At 35.3% G+C, this 25,766-nt stretch overlaps 1 protein-coding gene across 12 annotated transcripts in view; it reads right to left on the reverse strand.

The window, feature by feature from the left end:
- Window positions 1–25,766, reverse strand: part of LRRC4C (leucine rich repeat containing 4C) — a 1,083,645-nt gene that overhangs the window by 649,341 nt on the left and 408,538 nt on the right. For all 12 annotated transcript variants that reach the window (XM_074336244.2, XM_074336243.2, XM_074336242.2 and 9 more), the window contains one exon: window positions 8,406–8,491. The gene's annotated coding sequence lies outside the window, so the exon portion shown is untranslated. The remainder of the gene's footprint in view (window positions 1–8,405; window positions 8,492–25,766) is intronic.

Raw genomic sequence — 25,766 nt, forward strand, 5'->3', positions numbered from 1 at the left:
AATTATAGATGCACAAATGGACTAACGCAGCATCTATCAGAGGCATACATATCAAAAAATAAACACCGAATCACTGTCCTACATTGCTAGATAAAATCTTTCCAGATTTAGTAGGGATGTAAAACACTCAAAATTGCCTATTACTCCGATATTTTGTTTGGGGAATTAATTCTACTAAAGCAGAGAAGGATATCTACAAAAAAGTTATGAATCAGCATGTTGATCCTGGCACTGTTTCTAACAATATAAATTGTATACAATATACTCTTAGTCCTAGAATATTAGTTAAATAAATCAAGATAAAAGTCTGCAAAGAAGTACCAAACAAACCTTTAAAAATTTTACACACATACCTATTTAAAAAAGAAACAAAATGTAATAAACTGTGGAATAAAAATTAAAATATACGCACAGAGAAAATATCTGAATGAAAGTGCTTCAGTGATAATAAAGGTTATGTTTGGCTAGGGAGTATCATGAGTGTTCAGATTGTTAAGGGTGTTTATATATTCTGTGATATTTCTAAAATGAGTGTGCATTGGTATTTCATGAAATAAAATTACTCACTGAATTAAGCAAATTTAGGAAAAAGTAAAGCCTAGCTCACGTCTATAATATATATAGCAGGCACTGACCATTAAAGAATATCAAACATCTGGTACCTCTACCTAGTAAGAGGTAAGAAAATATATATTTGCTGATGGCTGTTCACATTTGTGTCACCACTAAAAATCACAGATGATTTTGTTTAAGTTGACAAGTAAAACATCTTGAGTACACAAAGCAATGCTAGGTTGTTCCAAGAGTAACAAGAATACAAAATATGTATGTCGATTTTGTATATGGTGAATTAGAAATGAAAGAATTACAACCCTTTTCTCTTTGGAATTACTTGGTAGATCGATGATTTTCCTAACATGTTATTAAAACCTCTTCAGGCAGTCAAAAATGGATTAATAGCAAAGGGCTTATTGATTACAATGTAATTTCTATTATTATAACTGAATAATGTTTTTGTCTGCAAGTGGGAAGTACTCAGAGACATCTCTTTGACATACTATATAGTTCACATTGGTGTTCCTCACAGAACTCGATTTCTGCCTAATCACTGGGAGAAGTACGTGGGTTAGACCACTACGTACTCATTTTTAAAAAGAAAACGTCTCAGAGTGGGAAAAAAACTTTTCATTTGTTTTTAATACTTTTTTCTAAGGAATCAGGGTAAATATTTTTTTCTTTGTAACTAGACACAAATATTCATGACTTCAAACATTGAAAAGTAAAAGGAAAATGTAGTAAAAAATATTTATTTGAAGCCCTAAAACTCAATTAGTGAAATTAACCACTTCTTTTTGTTTTACTACCTGAATTTTATGGGATTTGTAGCAACTTTTATGGTTTAAAATAAAAAGGACTTGCAGATGACATGTACGTGATGAGTTATAATAGTTCATCAGAAACAGAAACACACACACACACATTCCAATATCTGATAATCTAGTCTCAGAAATAAAAATATTAAGGTATCATGGACTCCTTGCTATTTTATGTGCTACATAAAAGAACACTATGCTGAAAATTAAACTGTATTGCAGTTTTATAAAATGTGCTTGGAAATTTTTGAAAAAAAATTATGCAACTTAGAATTGACAATATGGAAGTAGGTGTATATTGAAAAAAGTCATTATAATTGAAGCAATCTCTCATTTTAAAACTGCATTAAATATGTTTCATTAAATTATCACTAACGTTATTGAACATTTACTCTGTGTGCCAAGTAGTTTTCTTAAAGAGATCTAAAATTAATTATTATAAAACTATTAGGAATTTGGTAAAATCGTTGACCTATGGATGCAAAGATAGTGCACTAAGATTAAAACTATATGAGAAAATAGAGGTAAATGTCCTAAAATTACAAAAGTTCTGGTTAGAATGATAAACATTTTTCCCTCAATTTCTCATGCTTTCCTTAATAGGCCTATAATTTTTTTTATAACTTAAAAGCAGCAACTAAATTTCAAATACCCAAATGTTCTGGAAAAATTTTGGCGGGTGATTATATACAGTATTAAGTTTAGCATGAAGAACTCTATCTCTCCTTTAACACAGTCATTAAAAAATATTTAGAGGCTAATTTGTGTAATTGAATTAAAAAGCATTTTTGTCATTTGAGTTCTTCTTAGATGGAAGACATCCAATTCTGTTGCGTTTAAACATCTCCTCTTTAAAAATGAAAAAGAAGGAAGGAAATCATTAAAAAAGAAGAAGAAAGAGAGAAAGGAAGGAAGGAAGGAAGGAAGGAAGGAAGGAAGGAAGGAAGGAAGGAAGGAAAGAAAAGAAAGAAAACTCTTAACTTGTTGAATGCCAACAACAAAAATATAGCCCAAATTCTTTTTTGGTAAATATCACCACTCATACCAATTAATCCCTTCATCAATATCTCAACTAGCTCAACTATGGGCCATATCAGTCAATTAACTTCTAACACCTTCTAAAAGGAAAAATTAAATGGGTAAAAATTTGATTTGCATATCCTGAGAGATTCAATACAACTTCAGTGCTGCCCATGCACAGAAAAAAGAAGTACACAGGAAATGATACTGTAACCTTCTAACAACTCAATTCCTAAATGTTGTTTTGGAGTCAATCTAAATGTATAGAAGGAAACAACTAACAATGCTAATGCAATATTTTATCATATTTTCTCAAGACCTCTTTCTTGTATTAACAAGTTGTTCATGCCTATTACCTATATACTTTAATTTGTTGTTCTGCTGAATCACTGAACATTTTGCAAAGTTGTAGTGCATAGGATACTAATAAAGGTACCTCAAAGAAAGACATACCCGAGTTCTGACAGGAAATAGTTGGCACACTCAGACTCAGATAATTTGAGGAGTGTATATTTTTTTTAAAGGGGGCTATTTACAAAGAGGTAACGAGGAGTAAAGGAACCAGGGTGCAGAACTTTGAGCTAGTAAGAAAAAAGGAGTCACTGACCTCTAGGTCAGAAGGGAGTAAGTAGGAAAGGAAGCTGTTCAGGTCGACAGTGTGTACATATGTTACACATAAAGGTAACTAGGAAAGAAACAGACCTTTGCCTAAGGGATCCATCCAGCTTGAGATGAACTCATGGAGCGGAATCCCAGGGAATGAATATTGTGATCTCATTTTTCCTTTCTTATTATCTCTTGTTGGGCCTCCCCATTGGTCAAAGAAAGGACTGTAGCCCATTGACCTATCCTTAACAGGTCAGCCTGCGGGACAGAGGTCAGCATAGAGGGAACAAATGAAAGATATCTGACAGAATAACTAAATGGAGCCCAGAGAGGAAATGTAACAGAATTTCAGGTCCCTCTAGGTTAGTATCTCTGGTACATTATATACATATAGAGTTGCAGAGATTGGCTGAAAAATGAACCAAATAATTACAGAAGAGGCATAGGTTATACAGTTATTCAAGTTACTACATTACAAACTGAAAGACCTCCCAAATTAAGTGAACATCAGTAAGCCTTTCTGAATTGTTACCGATGCTAAATTTTAAAACGTTTTGTGTTGAGAATTATTTAAATTTTGCAGATGTCCCTGATAAACAGCAATCACAGGAGTGAACATCATACAAGAAATAGAATTCAAATTCTAAGTCAGCACATGGGTAACATTCAAGATGTTTTGCTGTGAGAAAAACAAATTATTTTCTTCAATAAATTATTTATCTTTATATAAAGTTAAAACTAATTAAAAAAAAGAAAAGTTAATTAAACAATAAATCATTTGGCCCACAAGCTACCGAATAATCACTGTGCATTGGCCTGATCCCTTTTCACTAAATGTAAGATCTCCCGAAGGCCTGAGCAAGGTACCTGGTTGGAAAACTTCAATCAATGGGTTTCAGTACATGCAGCCCATGGGTAATACTGGAAATAGTGTCCCAAAAGCGTCTTTGGAGATCAAACCTGGGGCAAATACACTCAATGCAGGCTGCTGATCCATACGAATTGGAGGGAAAAGAGAATAAACAGGATAAAAAAAAAAAAAGAACCTATTTTGGTAAGGCAAAAATTAATACACAGGGAAGGTGAGTATGAAGTAATTCCTAAGAGTCTGCTCAGGTTCCTAAAATAGTTTCTGAGATTTCCTATCTATTCTTGTGTGCATTTACTGGGTGCATTTAAAGGACCTCGAAAGGATTTTATTTCTTAAAAAAAATGTAACCAATGGATATTCTTTTATCAAGTGGTTACCAATAATTTTTAATGTGAGTATGTGTATGAGGTCGGACAATTAAGTTCGTGAACTTGTTGCAATGATGTTGCTAATCTTTTTTGATATCAGAGGGATTATTCACTATGAATTTGTACCAACTGGACAAACAGTTAACCTTGTTTACAATTTGGAAGTGCTGAAAAGGCTGTGTGAAAAAGTCAGATGACCTGAAATTTTTGCCAAAAATTCATAGCTTTTGCATCACGACAAGGCACCAACTCACACAGCACAGTCTGTGAGGGAGTTTCTAGGCAGTAAACAAATAGCTGTATTGGAACACCCTCCCTACTCACCTGATCTGGCCCCCAATGACTTCTTACTTTACCCAGAGATAAAGCAAATATTGAAAGGAAGATATTTTGATGACATTCAGGACATCAAGGGTAATACGACGACAGCTCTGATGGCCATTCTAGAAAAAGAGTTCCAAAACTGCTTTGAAGGGTGGACTGGGCGCTGGCCTCGGTGCATAGCTTCCTAAGGGGAGTACTTTGAAGGTGACCATAGTGATATTCTGCAATGAGGTATGTAGCACGTTTTCTAGGATGAGTTCACAAATGTAATTGTCAGACCGCGTATGTTCATATGTGTATAACATACATATAGATAGATATTTTAAATTATTTAAATAAATAGATCATAATATGAAACACAGGTATAGCTCATTCAGCAGACTGTTTTTAAAATGATTACTTTAATAATTTGAAATGGTTTATAACAGACTAACCCATTAAATTTTCACATTTTTATTTCAGGGACAAACTATTTTAGCAAAGGTAATGCTAATGTGGTCAGAGCAATTTTAGAGGATCCTTCAGTACTTAAAGGTATTAATTCAACTCATTAGAATTACTGATTAGTAAGCCTTTGTTAAGAATTGTGGGCTATAACAATTAAAACAGTATGGTGCTGGCACAAAAATACACACATAAATCATTAGAACAGAATAGAGAGCCCAGAAATAAACTCATGCCTATGTGGTCATTTTATCTATGACAAAGGAGGTAAGAATATACAATGGGGTAAAAACAGTCTCTTCAATAAGTGGTGCTAGGACAACTAAACAGATACATGCAAAAAAATGAAACTGGATCACCTTCTTGCACCATATATGAGAATAAAATAAAAATGAATTAAAGACTTAAATATAAGACCTGAAACCATAAACTCCTACAAGAAAACATAGGCAGTACACTCTGTGATATCGGTCTAAGTGATATTTTTTCTGATCTCTCTCCTCAGGCAAGGGAAACAAAATGAAAAATAAACAAATGAGACTACATCAAACTAAAAAGATTTGCACAGAAAAAATCAAAACAAAAAGACAGCCTACTGAATGAGAGAAGATATTCACCAGTGATACATCTGATAAGAGGTTACTATCCAAAATTTATTAAAAAAACACTTATACAACTCAACACCGAAAAGCAAAGAAACCAATTTTTAAAAGGGGCAGAGAACATGAATAGAGATTTGTCCAAAAAAGGCATCACATGGCCAATAGGCATATGAAAAGATGCTCAATGTCACTAATCATCAGAGAAATGCAAATGAAAACCACAATGAGATATCACAATGAGACACCTGTCTGGATGTCTATCATCAATAAATCAACAAACAACAAGGGTTGGCAAAGATGTGGAGAAAGGGAACCCTGGTGCACTGTTAGTGGGATTACAAATTGGTGTCGCCACTATGGGAAAGGTTCAAGGTTCCTCAAAAAATTAAAAATAGAACTACCTTATGACCCAGCAATTTCACTTCTGGGTATTTATCTGGAGAAATCTAAACCACTAATTTGAAAAGATATACGCACTCCTATGTTCACTGAAGCACTATTCACAATAACCAAAATATGGAAACAACATAAGTGCCCATCAGTAGACGACTAGATAAACAGTTGGTATACATATACAATGGCATACTAACTGGCCATAAAAAAGAACGAAATCTTACCATTTGTGACAATATGGCTGGACCTAGAGAATATTATGCTAAGTGAAATAAGTCAGACTGAGAAAGACAAATACCATACGATCTCACTTATATGTGAAATCTAAAGAATAAAACAAACAAATAAAACACACAGACTTTGAGCTTTCACTTTTAAAAAATAAAATAAAATGAATATGCCATGAGGATATAGTGTACATTACAGGGAATATAGCCAATAATATCACAGTAATTTTGCACAGTGACAGATAGATACTAGGCTTATTTATCGTGGTGGTCACATCATAAGGTATATAAATGTCAAATCACTATGCTGTACACCTGAACCTAATACAATACTGCATGACAACTGTATTTTAATAAAAACAATTATAAAATAAAATGTGTTGTGGGCCTAAAGAAATAAGGAAGTTCATCGTCCTGACCTCAAGGGGCTGACTCTGATGAAGTGATGAGGCATACACAAAGTTCACAGTAATTTAGATAAATTATGATATGAGATTTAAGAGAATTTGAAATGTGGCCATGATTGAATAACAGAGAGGGGAGATGTTGTGCTTAGTTATTATCTTGGTAAGAGCAATTTCAGTCGTGCTTAAAGCAAAATTTTAACACTCAGATAAAGAGTGGTAAGTAAAAGGGTATCTAAAATTAACTCACTTAATTATTGAGCCCCTACCGTTTTGGATATTGTGCTACTGTGTTTCCTCAAAAATAAGATCTAGCCGGACAATCAGCTCTAATGCATCTTTTGGAGCAAAAATTAATATAAGACCCGGTCTTATTTTACTATAAGACCGGGTCTTATATAATACAATATAATATAAGACCGGGTCTATAATATAATATAATATAATATAATATAATATAATATAATATAATATAATATAATATAATATAATATAATATAATATAATATAATATAATATAATACCGGGTCTTACATAATATAATATGAGACTGGGTCTTATATTAAATTTTGCTCCAAAAGACGCATTAGAGCTGATTGTCTGGATAGGTCTTAATTTCGGGGAAACACAGTAGGTACTGAAAATGTACTGTATAACAAAATAAAAATAGCCCCTTTTCTTGTGGAACATCCCACAAATTGGCAAAGTACATTAACAGCTCTATAGCAAAGTCTGAATGGGGAAGAGGAGTCTAAGTTAGAGGGGAAAATGAGAACAGTGAGATGAATGCTTGTTTCGATGTGATTTGAAATGGTTGAATTTTTTTCCCAGGATAAGGTAAACATCAGCATGTTTGGGTTTTGCCTGCATGAAAGGAACATGGGAAATGGACAAATGAAAATCAGGATGAATAGCTGATTTAATAAAGTTGATAAGGAAATACAAAATGTTAGGATCAAAATCTATTATTTTGGGAAACAAAAAATAAACAATAGATAGATACACATCAAATTTCCTCATCTTTTCTAGAAAGCAGAAAGTTGTTTCATCTGAAACTGAGAAAGTCTGGGGAAGATTTGAGTTTAAGAAGAGTAGAGATTTTCAACAACCACGAAAGGGCTGGGATTCCACTCAGGACCAGGTAGGGTCTGGCAGCATGGAAATGTTGAATGTCTTTTATATGTCTTTTATATGCCTGATCCTTGCCTGCATGGAGCATTTGAGCTAATGACAGATACAGAAACCAATCAAATAATTACACAAATAAGCATCAACTTGGCAACTGGCAAGGTAAGTATGCAGGGGATAAAACTGATAGCAAACAAGAAGGTTAGAGAGAATCCAATGCAATTGGCTGACTTTGGATTTAGGGAGGTAAATAAAATTAATGTGGCATCCAGGAGATCAGAATGATAGAGGATGACCAAAGTGGGATAAAGAATGAGTTCAGTCAGAGTCAGGGAGTAGAATAAGTGGGAATATATGCAGTGGCGGTCAGAAAACCAGATTTCAAAGTTTTATTAGAAGCATAGCTGCTATGAACGACAAAGTGGTTCCAGGCAAAAATACAATGTGTGTGCTTAGAGGAGAAACGGCCCTGGAACGGGTTCATACACAGTCCCCAGTCTTACCAGGGAGAGCTCGCTCAGGCCAAGGATTCAACCATCAACCATATTAATTAATTAAATTCAGTCTACTCCAAGGTACTTTAAGTACATATGAGACAATTTTCTTTCTACTTTTTTTTCTTAAAGATAGTCACGTTGTACTCACATTCATTCAGTGTGTCAGATGTTCCAGCTCATTGGGCCCCACTCTTATTGGGTGATCTTGCAGCCTTGAAATACAGAGAACCATTTCTAGGAAAGAGATAACATTAAAATATGGCATTACACTTAAGGAAGTTAGAAAATAGCCCAAGCAAAATTATTTGAAATTAAAATCTACTTAATAGAGTAACCTAGAGGGAACAATTTATACTTCTATATATTTATCTAAGAGTATATTCATTTTATAATATGTCATGCTTGAGGCTTTTCCAAGAATATAAAAGGCTTTTAAAAAAATTACAGTAATCATAATATTTAGTTCTAGATAAATATCTCTCTTTACCAAATTTTTATTTATATTGTAGAAAAATATATATCTCTTTACCAAATTTTTCTTCCTATTGTAGGAAAATCTTGTAGAGCAAGATTTTTTTATAAAGGAAAAAATGTGTGTCTACAGCTGTAGCTATTTTATCCCCATCTTTCTTTGTAGACTTTATTTTAGTCAAGTGAATTTATTCCTTATTCCTGAACAGGCTTTGCCTTTTCATTCCTCTATGTCATTGCTCATGCCATCTTATCTACCTGAAATAATACTATTCTTTTGTCCATTCCCATTTCCCACTCAGCAAACTCATAGTCATTCTTCAATACCCAGCTCAAATATGACCTTCACCCCCTGAATCCGCCCATCAAAATTAATCTCTATCTCACTGTATTCCCACAGATTGCTGCATATCATTTATTATGAGAATTAAGCCAGTGTTCCTAATCCTATCTCCCTACCTTTCAGCCTTGAAGATGGAGAATATTTTATCTGTGAGATTTATGTTTTATCTGTGAGAGTTTTTTGTTTTTTGTTTTTTTCTTCTTAAATCACCATCTACTCTACACACATAATGGACATTTAAATATAATATACAATTGTTACTTGCTCTATCTTGGAGTGAATCAGCCATTTAATAATGCAATAGTCAGGGCTTTTCACTATACCAATTTTATATTTCTTATCAATTAAAATACTTTTTCTTATATGGCGTCCAGAGCATCATTCTCTCTAGTTTTCCTCCTTAAATTGATTATACCTGGTCTCCTCCAAAATTCTCTCATCGTCCTAGCCTTGTCACAATACACTATACCATGGCTCACATCTTGCACATCTCCTATTTTCTATTAGACTAACTCCCTTTGATTCAATCTAGGTTTATGACTATACATATCATCTATACACCTGGGATTGTCAATTTTTTATTTTTTATTTTTAGCCCAAACCTCTGCATGAGTGTGATACTTACAAGCAACTGTGTACTTTATAGACCCACTTAGAATGCTAACAGGCAATTTAGAATTAGCATATTCAAAACTGAGCTCCCTGCCACCACCAATTTTCTCCTTGTATAATTTCTACCAAGATAAGGCTATTTCATCCTACCAATTTCAAATTCCAAAAATCTCAGTCATCTTCTCTCCCATACGCCATATCAAGTATGTTAACAAATCTGAATGGTGCTAACTTCAAAATATATCTAAAATGTGACCACTTTTTTTTTCCATCTCTAATTCTACTATATTGGTATAAACTACTATAAACTGTATTAAGATTATTGCCATGGACTCTTACTTTACTTTATCCCTTCCTTTGGTCTATTCTCCAAGTAGCAGCCAGAATGATTCGATTAAAAAGTTAATCAGATTAAGTCTCTTGTCTGCTCAAAAATTTTTGGTAGCTTCCATCTCATTCTAATAAAAGCCAAAATAAAAAGCTAAAAGATTTGGTAAAATTTTACATGAGTTGCTCCTGTGGTAGCACTCAGACCTCCTTTCCTTGTTCACTCTGCTCATACCACAGTGGCGTCCTGCCCCATTGTTCAAATATCCCAGGCATGTTTCATCCCCTGGGTGTTGCTTCTCCTATTCCGTCTCCCTGAAATGTTCTTCTGCTGACCCAGATAAACCTCCTACACATCTCCACTGGGTCTTTCCTGAAATGCATTCATTTTCTTAGTGAAGGCTTCTCTGTCAGCCCTATTTAAAAGTGAACACCTTAGTATTTATACAAAGAAACCCAAAATACTAATTTGAAAAGACATAGGAATCTATATGTTCATTGCAATACGGTTTACAATAGACTAGATATGGCAGCAACCTAAGTGTCACCAATAGACAATTAGATAAAGAAGTGTTACATATATACAATGGAATATTACACAACCATAAAAAAGAATGAAGTCTTGTCATCTGCAACAACATGGATGGACTTAGAGGGTATTATGCTGAGTGAAATAAGCCAGACAAAGACAAATACCATATGATTTTACTTATATGTGGAATCTAGAAAACAAAAATAAATGAATAAAGAAACAAATTCACAAACAAAGAGAACATTTTGATGGTTGCCAGATGGGAGATGGGCTGGGGGGATGGATGAAGGTGGGGAAGGGATTAAGAAGTACAAATTGGTAGTTAGAAAATAGTCATGGAGATGTAAAGTACAGCATAGGTAATACTGTCAATAATATGGTAATAACTATGTATGCTGTCAGATAGGCACTATACTTATTAAGGTGATCATTTCATTAGGTACTATACAATATCTAATCACTATGTTGTATATTCAAAATTAATATAATACTGTATGTTAAACGTAATTGAAAAACATTTTTAAAAATAAATAAAAAGCAAAGTAGGCTATTTTCTACTATATTAACTATTAGTAAAACCTAAAAATAGGCCATTTACATTTTCCTGATTTACAGAGTCAGGAAAATATGTCATAATCTAATAATAACATTGATAATGACAACAGTAATATCTAAGAGTTCTGAGTACTTACTATAAATTTACTAAACATCAGGTAGAACTCTAGGTGATTCCCTATATTATTTCATTTAATTCACAAAATAACCCTGTGTAGGTGCAACACCCACATCTAAATCCAAATCATCTCCATCTAAAAATGGGAAAAAAAATGGGCATAGGGAGATTAAGCAATTTGCATAAGGACACACAGCTAGGAAATAGTGAAATTGAGATGCCAACCTAGGTGGCTGCGTGACACAAAACTAACTTAAATTAAAATTCATGGTTTTCATTTTCCCCCAGTTGTATTGATATAACTGACATAATACTACATAACTCTAAGGTGTACAACATAATGATTTGATATATGTATAGTTTGCAAAATAATTACCACAAAAACTTTAGTTAATGAGCATCATCTCAGTGTTATATTTTTTTCTTGTGATGAGAACATTTAAGATATATTCTCTTAGCAACTTTCAAATATACAGTATTGCTAATTATAGTCTTCATGTTGTACATTATGCCCCCAGAATATATCATTTGTAGATAATACAGCAGAGTGCCAAAATGTCAATCACTTTTACACCTAACTGAGGAAGCCCAGATAGCATCTGGAAGCCTAATAATGAGTTAAAAAACAGTAACTGATACTACTGTAACATTTTTAGGACCCACTTACTTTTAGTACCTAATTACTTAAGAAGCATTCAATCTCCTCAGTAATCCACTCTTCTTTGTAATTGCTTCTGAGAAGTAACTCATTGAAATGTTGGAGAGTAATAGCAGTAATTCACTCTGTGTTTACCAAGAACCAATAAAATAGTTATGATGAATATCAATCTAATTAGAAGTGCCACTTCTTGAGTCACTTAAAAAGAATCAGTTGAGAATATACTATAAGTAGTAATCGTGCATAGGCCAAAGGGGGCGTAGATTAATGGACCCATGTCCTCCTCCTGTTTCCTTCCAATAAACAGCTATTCTGGCCAGGAATGAATGAAGGAATGGAATGGAATGGAATGGAATGGAATGGAATGGAATGGAATGGAATGGAATGGAATGGAATGGAATGGAATGGAATGGAATGGAATGGAATGGAATGGAATGGAATGGAATGGAATGGAATGGAATGGAATGGAATGGAATGGAATGGAATGGAATGGAATGGAATGGAATGGAATGGAATGGAATGGAATGGAATGGAATGGAATGGAATGGAATGGAATGGAATGGAATGGAATGGAATGGAATGGAATGGAATGGAATGGAATGGAATGGAATGGAATGGAATGGAATGGAATGGAATGGAATGGAATGGAATGGAATGGAATGGAATGGAATGGAATGGAATGGAATGGAATGGAATGGAATGGAATGGAATGGAATGGAATGGAATGGAATGGAATGGAATGGAATGGAATAATCTCCTTCTGTTCTTTCTTCATTTGGATGAGAGTACTACAACGACTCTGAAGTGTCACAGACAAACGTTCCAAGAAATGGATGAGGACATCTTACCAATAATTCACTCTACCTGACAACAAACCAAGGAACAGTTTTAGAGTATGCCTGTGCCACACCAGGGAGACTTGGTACAGATCACCATCCTTATAATCGTAATCACAGCAGCAGGTAGCAGACGTTGAATATACGATGTACTAGATATCATCTAAGTGTGTTACTTGATTTGATTCTGTATTGTACAGACTGGCTTAGAAGTGCCATTGGTTAATTTGAGCCAGGTAAGTCATCTTAGATAGATAAAGGTGATGTTCCTAAAAATATAATCTAAGTGAGGCAGACTTGAGAAAACTGAAGCACAATGGAGTTATGTGATGGTCTTAGCATATAATTACTACCACAGCTGAAGAACGTCCACCTGGTACCCTACCATTCTTCTCACCAGGCTGTTCTGCCACCAACAGCCCCCTCAGTTTGTGTGTCTATATCCTTAAATGGAGAGAATTATGTAATTGTACGAACTTCAAGTTCTTCTCTAATGAGAACGTGCTACAATGTAATGATGCTATCTTGTAAATGTATGTTTTTAGACACAATCCAGAAATGATAAAATTCCACAACTCTACTGGAGGTAAGTCAGTATGTGGCTGCATAGGGTTGGGGCATGTAGAGAAAATATCATCCAGATACTAAAATTATACTCATATAATTACATAGTGCCATATACCATGTTTCCCCCAAAATAAGACCTAGCCGGACAATCAGCTCTAATGCATCTTTTGGAGCAAAAATTAATATAAGATCCAGTCTTATTTTACTATAACATAAAACCAGGTCTTTATTTTATAATAGAATAGAATAGAATAGAATAGAATAGAATAGAATAGAATAGAATAGAATAGAATAGAATAGAATAGAATAGAATAGAATAGAATACCAGGTCTTATATTAATTGTTTGCTCCAAAAGATGCATTGGAGCTTATTGTTCAGCTGGCCTTATTTTTTGGGAAACATGATATACCTGCATATGGAATAATACAAGTTAAAAGAGGAAATTCAAAATAACATATATTCTATAATTATGTATATGCTATATATGTGTCCATATATAAGACAAGATGAAGAACATAGGACAATTTTCTCAAGACTTCTTGGACATAGTGGAAGACTGAGTGACAGATTTATACTGAACAATTCATAGTTTCATGAATCCGTTTATGAGATGAATTTTGAAAGTCCAATTTAATTTTTAAAACTTCATGGCATGATGACACTTCTGAAGTTCAAACAAATGCTATAGTTTTGGTGCTCACATGAATTTAGCCAAAAATTAAGTCCTCAATACTTGTTATAAATGACTTTGCAGAACCACTTTTAAATTGTTGTATCTTCTTTGCACAACCATACATATTAGCATACATGCCAACATTTTCTGTTAAATTCTATAATTAATTCTTAAGTACTGAAGTTTTTCCTCTAAAACCATCTTACCTTATGTAAGTAATGAACAGTCTAAAAAATGAAAAGTGCCTTTATCTATTTATTCAATCTTCCATTAATTCAACACACATTATTTAAGTGCTCAATGTTTTAGGCACTATTTTAATTGCTGAGAATTTAACAGAAAATAAGAGGCCAGTTTGTAGCTAGCTTTGGACGTGTAACAGTCCAGAGTTTAACTCTATGAAAAGGGGAAGGGCTCCAGAAAGCATCGGAAACACATGTGCTCCCCTAGACCTTGGTAAAGCGGGAAAAGTTTGCAGAGTCTTGTTTCTGTGGAAACTTTCTGAGTAAATGTATCCAGGAAAAAGTGTGTGTGTGTGTGTGTTGTAGAAAATAATTTAGAAATAGTTTTCCAGTTCTGCTCCTTTCATGCAGTCACCTAGTCATCAGAACATCTGTTCCAGATGAAAGGAAATGTCATGAAGTCAGGAGCTTTTTTGGTTCACCACCAGATCACCAGCCCCAGGAACGGTACCTGTGCTATGTCCATGGAGATCCAATCAAAATTTAGTTCACACCAAGCGCTAGATTACCCTGCTATAAAAAGGAGTCAGATTTGGTTCTACGTGTCAGGACATTAATTCAGGTGGCTAATATAGTCATTTCTAAAACACCAACTATATATCAGATACATTATACAGGCTATTATTTTAATCTATGTCACCACCGCTCAATCACTTTTTACTGCACCTTACTGTGCTTCAGTTTTCTCATCTGTAAAACTATACTAATGATAGTATTTAGCTCTTGGAGTTTCTGTGAGAAGTGAATTCTTAGTACAGGCATATCTTAGAGATTTTGTGGGCTTGGTTCCAGACCACCACAATAAAATGAATTGCAGTAAAGTGAGGCACACAATTTTCTTGTTTGTTTGGGTTTTCCAGGGCACCTAAAAATTATGTTTACACTACACTGTAGTCTATTAAGTGTGTAATAACATTATTTCTAAAAAAATAGTGTCCATACTTTAAATAAAAAATAATACTTTATTACTAACAAAATGCTAACCATTATCTGAGCCTTCAACAAGTCATAATCTCTTTGCTGGTGGACAGTATTATTCTCAATTTGTAAAAAGCAAAATATCTGCAAACTACAATAAAGTGAAGCACACAATAAGGTATGCCTGTATAAGTGCTTATGAAAATGCCTGGACTCATAGTATGTACCATACAAGTAAGTATATGATAACATGCTATTATTTGAAGCTCATGGTAATACTTGTAAAAAGACTTTATCTCCACTTTACAGAGAAATAAACATATGTATGATAGCTAAGCAACGTGATCCAAGGCCCACAGTTCATACATTACTGGGCCCCTGAGTTTAGTAGTGTTTCTCCAATCCTCCCCTCCCATTCACATCCCAGTTCATTCTTATATCAGACCCTAATCACTACTTGCTTAGACACTGTCAGTAGCCAGCTTCCACATCTCCCTGTTTTGTTTTGTTTTTGTTTTAGTTAGCATCATTCACACTGTCTACTTTTCATATGTTTTCTTTTAAAGTACATACTGAATTTTATTATTTTCCTCTGCATAAAAACCCAAGTGTCTCTCTATTGCTTGTAGGATAAACAGCAGAGTTCTTAGAAGAGCATTGCATGCTTTTAATTTAATATTAACAATCGTTCATAGACTAATGTTCACACTTTACAGTGAAATACTACACAATTAAACTAAGATTAGATGGTCCAAAAATCATGCAGAGCAGTGTTCAAGCCACTGATGATCTTAGTTGTACAATATCCTCCATGTTACTTTACTTTTTTATCTTTAGCATCTCATTTGGAAGATGGGAATAACAGCATTTAATGCATAATTTTTGGTGCACATAATATACCCTCGGTAAATGATGTTTATTACTATCATTATCCATGATACAAGAATAACACAAACCATATTTAGGAGATTACACATGAAAAATTTCTAGCAGAGATCGCAACTGTGAAAAATGGAATGAAACAAAGAATAAAATTGCCTGGAGTCAATCAATGATGTAGGATTTTAGAGTTAGGTTGCCAACCCAGTATAATTTGTGTAAAGAGAAAATTCAATTATAAAGAGAATTTAATTATTATTTTTCTTTTTAGCAAAAATAAAACCATAAGTAATATATAACTTAAAAAAGAAAAAAAAAATACTAATGCATTCTATTATTGCATGGATCAGAACAGGTTTGTAAAGAACTTACCAGTAATAAATAGAAACGTTCTATATCCCCCATCTCGAAATATTAAGAGAATTATTGTCTAATTTTATACCTCTCCAAGAATATGCTTTCCTACTAATGAGTACTCTCATATAGATTTTACACATGCTTATGTTAAATATAGGTTAACTGACAGAATATTTTGAAATGCTCAGAGTGATTAATCAAGGCTGCTTCATTTAGTGATGAGAGATATTCAGTGAGATTTCAAGAGTTCAAGTTTAGTTAAATTGAGTTCATAAGCAAGAAAACTCATCTGAACTCAAGGAAATATTTTGGGTGTATAGAAGCTAAACGGTAATACAGTGAAACAAGCCTAGCATTAGTGACCCTAAGCTAACTGCCCAGTATCTTCACACTGATTGGCAGTGTTAACTGAGAAGCAGACACAGTTTTTTTTGTTTGTTTTGATCTAAATAAACTCATGTTAGATAAGGTCATGCTTTTAGTATGCATTTATCCAAATGCTCATTTAATATCTACTAAGTACCAAGTATTACGTTAAGTGCTAAAAATAAAAGAAGTAGTACAACGTTTTTTCTTTTTTTTTCTTTTCTGATTTTACTTCCTTCATACTATAATTAGAAAGGATATGAAGAGTAATCAATGCAGTATTGAATTGTGATGATATCTGTACAGAATAGAGACAGACACCACATGGCTATATTAGTTCAGGTCAATCAGGAAGCAGATATCAAGACAGCAATAGACATAAAAGAAACTTATTGGGGGAAATGCCTGGGAATGATAAAGGTGGAGTGATCAAGAGAAAGAAAGGAGAGTTTTCAGACTACAGTAGAAATCTGACACATGTGAAGGAGAATGGAAGGTCAAAAGGTTGGATGGGAAGACTCTGGAACTGCAGTACCGTTCTAAGAAAGGTTGAGCTAGCTCAACGGAAGGTCCTTGTCTTGCAATTCCCCATTAGTGGCGTCTTGTGTTTCATAAGAACGGGCCTACTCTAGTAGCAGTAATTGGTTGGGAGCAGCCCAATGGAAATGGCCTATCAACAAAAGCCCTGGTGGATACTGAAAGCAGCAGCTAGAGCTGTCAATCAGTTATGCTCCCAGCAGCAAGCCCAGTGGTATACTTTGATGGCCACACCACAGGAGTGGTCAGTTTTCCTTGTGGACCAGGATTTCAGACAGGGTTTTGAAAGATAACACGCAGTCACCGAGTTGACAAGATGGGCAAGCACATTCCAGTCATGAATCAGTTCAGAGAGACACAGAAAAACATGGTGAGTGTGAAGGGGTTACAAGTAATACACTAGTCTAGAGGATGCAACCAAGGGCGCTGGCAGGCAGTTCACCACAAGGGGAGACTAGAGAGGGTGCAGGACTCAAATCAGGTAGAGCCAGGCAAGTTCTACAAACATGTCTGGCTTTACTCTGCAGATTATATAGAGTCAGTGAGGGATTTATGCTGGGCAGAGATGGTGTGGGATCTGCCTATAGAAAAAGTCCTGAGATACAGAGCACATTCAGAGGGAGAATTCAAGGACGTAAAGGAGAGGGAGATACTAGTTGTAAACACAAGATAGCATCATGCAGACCTGGTTCCATGACTTCCCAACTATGTGCCCATAAGCAAGTCACTTACCTCCTCAGAGCCTCTAGTACTAATTTCCTATGTTGGGAATTCCATACCTACTTACTTCACAATGACATGAGGATCACAGGTGTAAAGTTAAGAGGAACGTGTTTAACAGCCCAGGTGTCGGAAGTAAACCCAAACCTACATTCACATCCTGGCCTAAGTGTGTGACTATCGTCACATTTTATAAAAACTTCTGTAAACCTCGGTTTGCTTAAATGTAAAATGGCAACAAAATCACATGTGCGTCATGGAGTCGTCCCCTATGAGGGGGTGCATCAGAAGCCTTAGCTCTCTCTCTGTAAGAAATGCTCAGTACCTAATAAGGGCTAGGTGCTGTTCTAGGTGCCTCACACATTTGTAATGTTCTGTTCCCACAGCATCTCTGCAGGCAGGTTATTTTCTCCCCTTGAGTTTAGAGGAACAAACTGATTTTGAAGAGATTAAGTAACTGGCTCACTGTCACACAAATGACTGTACTGGGTTACAATTCTCAGTTGCCTGACTTCAAAGCCCATATACTTAACCATTATTCTCCATTACCCTCCATTCCAGCACTAAGCAAAACCATCCACCTGCCAAAGAAAATGCAATTCTAAGAACTCACTTGTTGGCTACGGTTGGGTTTCCTTGTATTATTAGGAAGCTTTCAAGCAGAGTTAGGGACCATTTAAACAAAGCTTGCTAGTTTGTCCCAAGAGTGGTTTTATTCAGTTCTTTGAAATGGGACATTGCAGACATCACACAGATTCTGATATAAGTTGTGTTCTACCATTTGAAATTGGCTTCAACTGGCAGGGGGCGGGGGTGTATGAAAGTGACGGAGGCAGTTGTTTCCTAAACTATCTCCCCATCTGGAAAGTTCTTTGGGATGTTCACGTACATTAGTCTCCTCATTCTAAGGAGAAATACATTTCTCTCCTAACAAAGAGCAGCCTTGAGACAGATCATCAAAACCCATGAAAAACTGACTTATGAGGTCAGGTCTACAGAGATTAGGCACAAGCCGTGATCCACGTAACCCTCCCTCTTTCTAGTTTCCACTTCCAGACATATTTTTATTAGTCAAAGTACTTAACTTCCTCGAGCTTCAGTATTCTTAGCTGCAACAGCATGATTTTAAGGTTGCCTTAAGTACTGAACGTAAACACCCATGATTATGTCTGGCACCTATTAGCGACTCCATAAACGTTAGTTCCCCTTGGATGAGTGGTAAAGAATGATACTCAAAATCAACCGAGTATCAGAAAATAAGTCTGTTAGTAAACAAAGGAACTATTGTATTACTAGCTGGGGAAGAGTTTATACTTTCATCGTTAACATCTATTTAAAAAAAACAAACAAACTAGAATCATTTAGCACTCACAGACGTTTCAGTAATAGATTTGGACCATATAGCTTGAGGAGAAGATATGGTATCCTCATTTATCAGTTGTGGAATTTTTATTTTCATTTTGCTGACCTCCGCTGTGAGGGGGTTCACATTCAATACAGAAACATAAATCTGGAAGACTTGTAAAATACAGATACAATTTCTTTCCCCAGCTTCATTGGAAAGGAGGCAAAGAAATTGCCTCTGGCATTACGAAACTCAGTGGCTAAAAAAGCTTGAGGTTTGCTGACACTGTTAATAAAAGCCAGCTCTGGGCAATTCAGCTAGGATCTCTGTCTCCCAAAAGCTCTCTGCTGGGGGAATGACACGGGTTCCTGAGGTGTCCACCTTTCTCCTGCACCTCTGGAAAGCTTAGCAGTGCAGGGAGAGGTTTCCAAAGCAGTCACCTGTCAGGCCCTTGGTGATTCTGCAAACACCTGATAGGCTTGATCCAATCACTTGATATTTTCCCTGAAATTATGCTCCAGGAAAGGCCATTTCGAAGAGTTGTGGGACATAAGTCAAGACCATGTGTCTGCTTTCAGTCATCTTGGTCCATATAACCATATTTAACAAACCTTGACTTTTGACTAACGCTTATCAATCCAAAAAGATGACAAAATTTAAAAATATAAACTTCTGCATCATTCCTGTTCATTCTCAGCGTCACAATGCAAGTGGGTTCATGTACTAATAATACTCATTTTGCCTGTTGTAATGGCCACGCTCTCCTCAGTGGCACTTACCCATGCCGTCTCTCTCCTCTACTGGCCATGCCATACCAATCATCCAGGGAAGCCTCTATTTGTTTCTTTATTTGATACAAACTCATTCTAACTACCACAGGAATTAAAGCCAGATAACCTCTAAATAGACTGTATATAAATAATGGACTGTTGAACACAATCCTACCCCTTAACGCATCGGCGTTCCTCTGAACCCAATTTTAAAACTCATGAAACAGGTACCAGTCACAGGCATGAAGATAAATATAAATTATTTTAGGAGTTCTTGCAAGATAAATCTTTGCTGTTAAACTGGAATAGGCAGTGGCCAAAGTTGCAATGTCTTCAAGGAATGGAGGAACGATGGGTATATTAGACAATCCTCCTGTCACGGGAAAGGGAATCTGTTCCTCTCATATATTCCTAACAGGCACTGTACTTAATGGACAGATTTAGTACGCAGACAAAAACTCATTTTCACCTACAAGTAAGCCCCAAGGAAGAGTTGAGACAACTTTCAGCCTGAGATTTTCTTTTTTTTTTAAATCAGAGCAAGCTCTGTATCAATTAATTATGTTGGAAATAGAGGCAAATAGTGTAAATTGATTTCATTAGGTGAATGATGAAATTGAAGTCATAGAAACTACATCTTAATCATTTATAACTATTTTTATGCTTACTTGTTTTGGTTTCTAATTAATTTTGCTTAGACAAATAATTCTCAATTGTAAAATGATGCACAAATTGACAATATAATCTTTACAACAAAAACGGAGAAAGAAATTAGAGCTACTTAGATCATTAAAATAAATTCTAGTTTTTATTTATTTTTTTGTTCTGGGATGCAGTGAAGTTTCTTAGCGATGATTTGATCCTTTTGAGTCTTACTTTTAATTTGTTTGTTGGTAACAGAGCAGTGTGCAGTTGAGGGCTTATTTTGTCCCTGTGGAGACAAGTCCTTTCTGTGTACTCTATCTAGCATGGCATGGATTATGAGGTTTCCCACTCTGGCTGGTGGAAACAGGAGCAATTCTTTACCAGGGAAGAGTGCCAGGTACCGTTCCGTCTATTCTTTAGGATGATTTCCCCCTAGCCGCGGTAGTTTCTTCACACACATGCAATGAGCAGATGGAAGTTGAGGAGTCACCTCAGCAGTCCCTGTAGTACTCTCCTCTCATTTTCTCTCTCTGTGTTTTTGTCTCTCTCTGCAGCTCTGTCCTCTCTGATCCTCTGTCCCTTATAACTCTAGCCCGTTCACTTCCATGCACTTTCAGCTTTTTCATGATTCCGCCCTCTTCATAGGCTCTGGAGACTCCCAGTGGGCAGTAAGCTGGGGCAATGGCAGGGTTCACACTTGGTTCTCTCAACCATCTTTCATCGTCTCTCAATAGTCACTGCCCTGTGTTGCTCAATATCCAATGTCTTGAACATGATATTTTTATATTTTGTACATTTTAAAAAACTATTTCAGGCACATGGTTAGATCTGATCTCTTTTACTTGATTTTGGTAAAAATCAGAAGTCTCCCTTTCTCCCACCCCATGAAACACCTTGATAGACATACTTCTCATTCTTATATTCTTACATGACTGTGAGGTAAAGCTTGGGTTTCTCTCTTATGACTCCCCAGGATAAGTAATATGTTCTACTCAGTCTGGTCACTGTTTCTTAATACACCTCCTATTTAAATACACGTCAAGCCCCATACATTGGAACAAACTATCTGTTTTACTTGAGCTCCTATCCATTGAAAAAAAAAACAAACACAAAAAAACTAAGAACACAGGGATTCCGGATCTAGTACTCAATGTACCACTAGGTATCTATATGAGAGGGAAATTTTCAATCCTCTGAAAATGTTTTTTTTTCATTGCTAAGATGAAGGTTGAACTAGACCATTAATTTTCCAGTAATGTAAGTAGATGAAATAAAAGTTTCTGGGTGGAACTGTGGTGAGGTGTCCTAGGCCCACCCATGACGGGGGGCACCTCACTGGAATGACACTTTTCTTCCGAAGAGCATTAAAGCATGAAATGAGATCATCTCTATACCCTTCCCAGCTTTAAACCTCTATGACCAAATGATTATTCCATTATATTTTATATCCGCCTCCCTTCTTTCCTTTCCTGTAACCCACACTTTATTGGAACCCACCATATTCTAAGCACTGGCCACAGAAAGGAGAAAAGACAAACATTGCTTCAAGTTATAAACTCAGCCTATTAAAAATGTCTCTTTTCCAATCAGATGCCGTTTATCTGTTTTTTATTTCCTTGATATTCATAATGAGATGTAATTTTCTCCTAATCTCAAATATATGTGCACTTCTTTTTGTATTATAGTTATTGTTTTCACTGGTCTGATCTGCTAGATCATAATATCACCAAGTTCAAAAATGTCCCATTGGTCTTTGTGTACGCATGGAAACCTAATAACAGGAATGGTATAAATTAATTATTTGTAATTGCTATAGTAGTATAAAATACAAAACTGAAAAGACTTAAAAGAAACTATACAAAACAACAATACGAAAGTGTATCAATAACAAAGAATGCTTTATCCTGTCCTCATTGCCCTCATATCCAAGTAAGTTTATTTCTCGGAAGTAACTAGTGTTAACATTTTGGAATACATCCTTCCACAAATTTTCTACAGATACACATACATATGGAGTCATTTTACATTCTTTACTTTTTTTTGGAAAAAATATCAAATCCCAGTAAACACGCTGTTCTTTTATTTGCTTTTTTTCACTTACTATATGTTGAGCATCTTTTCATGTCACAACATATAGACCTCCCCCATTCTTTGTAAAGGCTCTATAATATTTAGGATGAATAAATGTCTGAATCAGTACAAGATATGCTCAGATAAGCTTCTAGTGTCCAATACCCTTCCACTGGGGTGAAATATTAGTTGCAACAGAAAGAAAGTAAGGGAAATAATTCAGCACTGTTCTTCATAGAAATAAGGCCATTGTAATAGATAATACAATCTGGAGGGCAGAGCGAGGGAAGTAAAGCGTGCATTGATTTTTTAAGAAATTTTGACAGTGAATTGTTTTGTTATTTCTTCTAAACTCTCAAATAAAAAAAGCTATGAAGAGAGGGAAGACTTATTTTCCATAATGCTTCCTAGATAAGAAATGGATATTACATAAAGACACATTGCCTAGAATGAGATAATCAGGGTCGATATTGAGACACACACAGTGTGACATGAATTGCACTCTATTGTGTTTGTTAGGTCATTCTGACAGGGAGTAGAAAAGTAAGGGGGGGGGGACAAAAAAAGGTTTTTCTTGATGTAAAAAGATAGTGTGGATTTAAGAAATGAAACAGGCTTGGAGGGAAGTAGGTCACCAGCATATGTTTATACAGATTTTATTATACACATAAATTGTACATATATGCGTTTTGTTGACGAGAGTTACAGAAAAATTCATGTTGAAATTTAAATATTTTTAACTTGTATCTTAAATCTCTAGAGAATTTGGACAATACCCATAATTGCATACAACAAGTCTTACTCTAAGGTAATCCCATATAAATAAATAATCATTAAAACGTGATTAACCTAAAAGAAGTTACTAAATTAAGGGTTTTTTGTTTTTCTTTAAGGTATAATTAAGGAAAAGATCAGGCGTGTTAATACCCCAATATGAGAAGAATAGCAGTAGTAGTAACAGCAAATCTGGTAGTCAGTACAGCAGAGTGTCTGGGAGTTTAGCCTCTGTAGGCTAACTGCTTGTTTGAATTCTGGCTTGGTTACTTCCTGGCTCCATAACCCTGGAAAAGATATTTAATTTCACCTCAATTTTCTAAGTGTGAAATGTGTATAAAAGTAACAATTTCAAGATTTGCTCCAATGGTTAAAGGAGTTCATACAAGGAAAACATTAGTTTATTAATTTATTATTATTATTATTACTATTATTTTATCACAAGTTGCTTAGAAAAGTTAGCTATTGTTAATTTGCTTCATAGACTCTCCAGGACATTTTTCTCCTCATCTTTTCAATACTATTATAAGGTGGATATTACTATTCCGATTTTAAGAATGGTGAAATTAACAATCCAAGTGACAAAATAATGTACAGACAGAACAAATAGTCATCACAGGAGAGGGGTTCGATCCAAACCTTTGTGTCTCCAAAGACCATTCTGTTTAGACCACAAGACGTTCTTCACAGAGAAAACATGTTCAGGCTTTTTTTTCTGGGAACTTAGGAAGCCTACAAACTGGCTTTGGAGACTGGATTTGAAAGTTAGTTTTCTATCCCCTTCCTATTACACATAAATATGTATTATGAAATAGATGCTGACTCAGAGGTTCTCATACTTTTGCTCTTTTGGCCAAGCATGCTCTTTTTCGGAGCTCTCTTACCTTTTGAACCTCGCTGTCTCCTCTTTTTCTAGAATTAAGATGTTGCTGTAATTGAGGGGTACCCCTTCAGGATTGCAAATGTACATTTTATAAATAGTAATAATTTATTGAGACTGACTTACCATGAAGCCCACTGGATGCATGTACGATTAAGGTGAAGCAGAGCACATGGACAGAGGGCCCTCGTCCATGGTCCTAAACACCTGTGACTGCACACAGAAGTAGGTCACAACCAATGCTTCAATTTCTTCTTGTGCTTGTGAGCCAATGATTCATGTATGTCCTCTTGGCATAGCTCCTTCTGTCCCTGACACATATCTCTTTTTTTCTACCCCCAAGTCCAAACACATACATGTGCGTGTAAGCACACACACTCACACATGGGCAATTTTTCTTCACCCAAATGTGTATCTCTCAAATGTTTTTTCCCCTATACAGTTGCAAAATCAGCTCCTTAAAGGCCGGGTAAATATAGTACTCTGCATACGCATACAATAGTCCTAATATGCATACAAAGGTACTAATGAGAAGGCCTTTATGAAATAAAATTTTTCTAAAATGTTTCTTCCTTAAAGCGTTATGATTTTTGTTTGACATTTGAGACAGTAGCCTACTCTCATAACACAGTTCATTAAAAAAAGCTCTCCAGAGAGGGGTCCTATTTAGAAAACACGAAATCTCATGGAAATAAAGGAAGTATGAAAAACCAAATTAATGAGTTTGCATATTCTAAAGTCCAATTGTTGTGTCACAAAAGCCTTACAGTCTATAGTCAAGGTCCTTCCCTTTTTCCTGACTCTTACAAGATAGGTAATGAGAACGGTATGTACCACCTACCCCTCGGGTCCAAATTCAACCCCATCTCTTTAAGAAGGTCACCTGGGCCCTTCTAACTCATGACAATCCTCACCTTTTCTGAACCTCTGACTATATTCTATTATCATTTATCTTATCACCTTAATAAAAATACAAAGCTGTGTGTAATTTCATAGGCATACTTCCCCTATTAGATTTGACACTTCTGAAAGGTATCACTGCAACTCATACGAGCACATCTATCTTTAGGCTTTCAACATCCTGCTCATGCTACTGGATACCATGAACTAGTGTCCATTAGATGAAAATGAACCAGTGGCTAAACCTGCAAGTACTTTTTTTTTCCTGATCAGCTCAAGATGTGGCATAAACAAAGAGTATGGAGGGCAGCAAGGAACCTTTGAAAAAGTCTAGCCATGTCAAAATGTTTGAGCATTTTTGGTCCATTGAACGTCATTCTTTCTTCTTCTTTTTTTTTTCCATTGTTTCTTGT

The sequence above is a fragment of the Rhinolophus sinicus genome, chromosome 14, assembly GCF_057876585.1.
Source record: "Rhinolophus sinicus isolate RSI-liver-muscle chromosome 14, RSI-T2T, whole genome shotgun sequence".
NCBI classification, from domain to species: domain Eukaryota; kingdom Metazoa; phylum Chordata; class Mammalia; order Chiroptera; family Rhinolophidae; genus Rhinolophus; species Rhinolophus sinicus.